The following is a 4,072-nucleotide window of genomic DNA, read 5'->3' as shown; positions in this document are numbered from 1 at the left end:
CCCAGCATTGCTCCCCCCACCCATAACAAGTGATCAATTTACAACTATTAAAAAGCAAAAACTATTCATCAGGGAAATGCAAATTAAAACTACATTGAGATGTCACCTCACCCCAGTTAGATTGGCTATAATCAAAAGGACAGTGAATAACAAATGCTGGCAAGGGTGTGGAGAGAAGGGAACACTCCTGCACTGTTGGTGGGACTGTAACTTAGTACAACCACTGTGCAAAACAGTACAGAGGTTTCTCAAACAACTACAGATAGATCTTCCATATAATCCAGCAATCCCTCTTCTGGGTATATACCCAGAGGGATGGAAATCATCATGTCGAATATTCATCAGGGAAATGCAAATTAAAACTACATTGAGATGTCACCTCACCCCAGTTAGACTGGCTATAATCAAAAGGACAGTGAATAACAAATGTTGGCAAGGGTGTGGAGAGAAGGGAACACTCCTGCACTGTTGGTGGGACTGTAACTTAGTACAACCACTGTGCAAAACAGTACAGAGGTTTCTCAAACAACTACAGATAGATCTTCCATATAATCCAGCAATCCCTCTTCTGGGTATATACCCAGAGGGATGGAAATCATCATGTCGAAGGGATGCCTGCACTCCCATGTTCATCACAGCTCTATTTATAATAGCCAAGACATGGAACCAACCTAAATGTCCATTGATGGATGATTGGATAAGGAAACTGTGGTATATATACACCATGGAATACTACTCTGCCATAAAAAAGAGTGAAATACTCCCATTTGTAGCAATGTGGATGAACCTGGAAAAGCTTATGATGAGTGAAACAAGCAAAGCACAGAGGGATAAATACCACATGTGCTCATTCAGATGTGGGACCTAAGAGAGAAACAAGGAAGGAAAGAAAGACCACAGTAGTGCGTCGGACTTGCAGAGGGAGAGAACATTCTATGGGCTACAAAATGGAGTGGGGGGGAAGGGGGGAGTGGGAGGGAGATTGGGGATAATTGGGTGGGGGACATGGGGTACAAATGCAATTTGTGGTAATGGGTATACAGCCAGTATGAGTCTGTCCCACATCATGAGCACAAGGGGTGACAATCAGCTTTGTATCTCATGAATATTCATAACCAATAAAAATAAATAAATAAAAATAAAAGAATAAAAAATTTTTTAAAAAAGCAAAAACTGGGATCGCTGGAGCTGAAGAAGAGGAGAGACCTTTGGAGTTCATGAAGCCATGAGAGGCTGAGGTGAGAGAAAGAAGGGGCCACTCTGACCATGTCAAGCCCCAGCCACTTCTTGGGGAGAATGAGGTGGGGAGCAGTCACTAGCACACAGAGCAGCTGCCAAGAGATGGCAAAGTCACAATTGTGCCTCGTGTGAAGCAACTTGGAGTCTGCAGGGGGAAAGAGGGCTTCGGAGTCACCATCCCACCTCCCAGGCCAGCAAAACCACTGGCAATCTCCCCCTGGACCCACACAGGAGCACAGAATCACACAAACTGGAGGAAGGAGCTACTCAGAGGTTGGTGAGTCTGTAAGGGACTCACAGATGGCATGCCCCACAGGAAGTGTTTGGAGTTCCAGGAGGGACGCTGACCCACCAGAGGAGCATTGGGGAACAGTGTGGGCAGCTGATCTGCCTTACAATCAGCATAGGTGCAACTCAGTGGAGACCGGTTAGGGCAAGAGAACTGCAGGGGGCAGTTTTCAGGAAAGACTCAGCCCCAGGCCAGAATCTCCACACAACCCAGTGTGTCTGTGGTGACCTCACAAGACCCAAAAGTGGCTAAAAGAACAACAATAAAATCCAATCTGCATAAAAAGCTTTCTGTAGTCTGAGAATCAGCAGCAAAGCAACAATTTACTACAAGCTCAGAGCTCAAGTTCTGGTACCCACAGAAGTTCTCCCAATTCAGGAATTAACCACAGACAGCAAATTAATGTCAGTGCAGAGTTTAAGTGGTTGTAATGGTAGCTAATAATCCACCACAGAAGGGGGAAAAAAAAAAACAAAAAAACCAAAAACGTAGACCAGAGACAAAGTTCCAATATTAACCAGTAAAGATCTAACACCACCAAAGAAGACCTATAAAACCTGGAAGAAATAACAGTCTCCTCAAAGGCCCAAGCATAAAAGTAAAGACACAAAGATCAAGTAAGAGCAGAGAACTATGACACCACCAAAGGAAATGAATGGCTATATGAATGGCCATAGCCAGCAATGGACCCAAAAGGGCAGTGGATTTATGAAATGTCTGACAGAGAATTTAGAAACATCTCTTAAGGATGTTCAGGGAGTCACAAGAAAATACAGATAAAAAAAATGAAATGATAGCAGGAAAACAATTCAGAAACAGAATGAGAAAGCTGACAAATAGAATCAATTTTTAAAAACCAAATAGAAATTCTAGAAATAAAGAAGACATTATCTGGATTGGAAAACTAGATAGAAAGCTCTAACAGCAGACTTGATCAAACAGAGGAAAGTATCAGTGAGCTCAAAGACAGAATATATGAAATTACTCAATCAGAGAAGAAAAATGAATCAGAAAAAATAAAATAGAAATACAGCAATTATGGGATTCTCTCAAGAAAAATAGCCTCCATGTAATTGCTGTACCCAAAAGGGGTGAAAAAGGAAGAGGCCTAGAAAGCAAATTCAAGAAAATAATCTCTAAAAATTACCAAAATATGGAAAAAGATGACAGTATCTGGGTACAGGAAGCTCAGAGGTCACCAATTATATTAGTCTGTTTTGTATTGCTATAACAGAATACCTGAGATGGGGTAGTTTATAAAGAATTGAGGTTAATTTGGCTTACGATTCTTGGACAGCTGCATCTGGCATGGGCCTCAGTCCGCTTCTATTCATGGCAGAAAGTGGCAGGCAGCCAGCAGGTACAAGCAGATCATGTGACAAGAGGAAGAGAGAGAGAGAGAGTAGGGAGGTACCAGGGTCTTTTAAACAACCAGTCCTCACAGGAACTAATAGAGTGAGAACTCACTCACTACTCCCACCCCCCAGGGAGAACATTAATCTATTCTTGCAGGATCTGCCCCAATGATTCAAACAGTTTCCAACACTTCCACATTGGGAATCAAATTTCCACATGAGTTCTGGAAGGACAATACATCCAAACTCCATCACCAATCAAATTCAATCCAAAGAGGAACACCCCAAGGTACATCATAATCAAATTATTAAAAACCAAAGAAAGAGAAAAAATACTGAAAGCAGCAAGATAAAAGAAACACATAACATTCAACGGAACCCCAATATGTCTCTCAGTGGATTTCTCAGTAGAAACAGTATAGGCCATAAGAAGATGGGATGATATATTCACAGTGCTAAAGGAAAAAGACTGTCAACCAAGAATTATGTATCCAGCAAAACTAACCTTCATGATGAAGAGGACATAAAGTCTTTCCCAGACAAACAAAAGCTTAAGGGAAGTCATCAATACTAGACTTGTCTTACAATAAATACTAAAGGGAGTTCTTCAGTCTGAAAGAAGTGATGCTAAAGAAAAGCAAGAAAACATTTTAAGGTACATAACTCACTTAAAAAGTGAGTACAGACACAACCTCAGAATACTCCACTGTTGTAAAGGTGGTGAATAAACCACATATATCTTTACTATAAAGTCTAAAGGACAAACCTAACAAAACTCTAGCATATACGACAACCATATAAGAGACAGGCAATATTAGAAGATGTAACTTGAAACAACAAAATGTCAAAAAGGTGGGGGGATGGGGGATGACACCAAAATGAAGAGTTGGTTTTATTTTTTACTTATTTCTTAGTTATCAAAGTTAAGTTATTATTAGTTTTAAATGATCTGTTATAACTATACATGTTTTTTATAAACCTCATGGTAACCAAACACAAAATGTATGAGACACACTAAAAATAATGAGAAGTCAAAATGTACTTCTAGAGAAAACCACAAAGGAAGACAGTAAGCCTGGAGAAGAAAAAAAAAGAAAAAGATCTGTATATAAAACAACCAGAAAAGAAGTAACAAAATGGCAGTAACAAGTCCATATATAACAATAATAACTCTAAATGTGAATGGATT

This window comes from Galeopterus variegatus, unplaced genomic scaffold, assembly GCF_000696425.1.
Source record: "Galeopterus variegatus unplaced genomic scaffold, G_variegatus-3.0.2 Scaffold2465, whole genome shotgun sequence".
Classification (NCBI taxonomy): domain Eukaryota; kingdom Metazoa; phylum Chordata; class Mammalia; order Dermoptera; family Cynocephalidae; genus Galeopterus; species Galeopterus variegatus.
Note: the sequence above shows the minus strand (reverse complement) of the source record.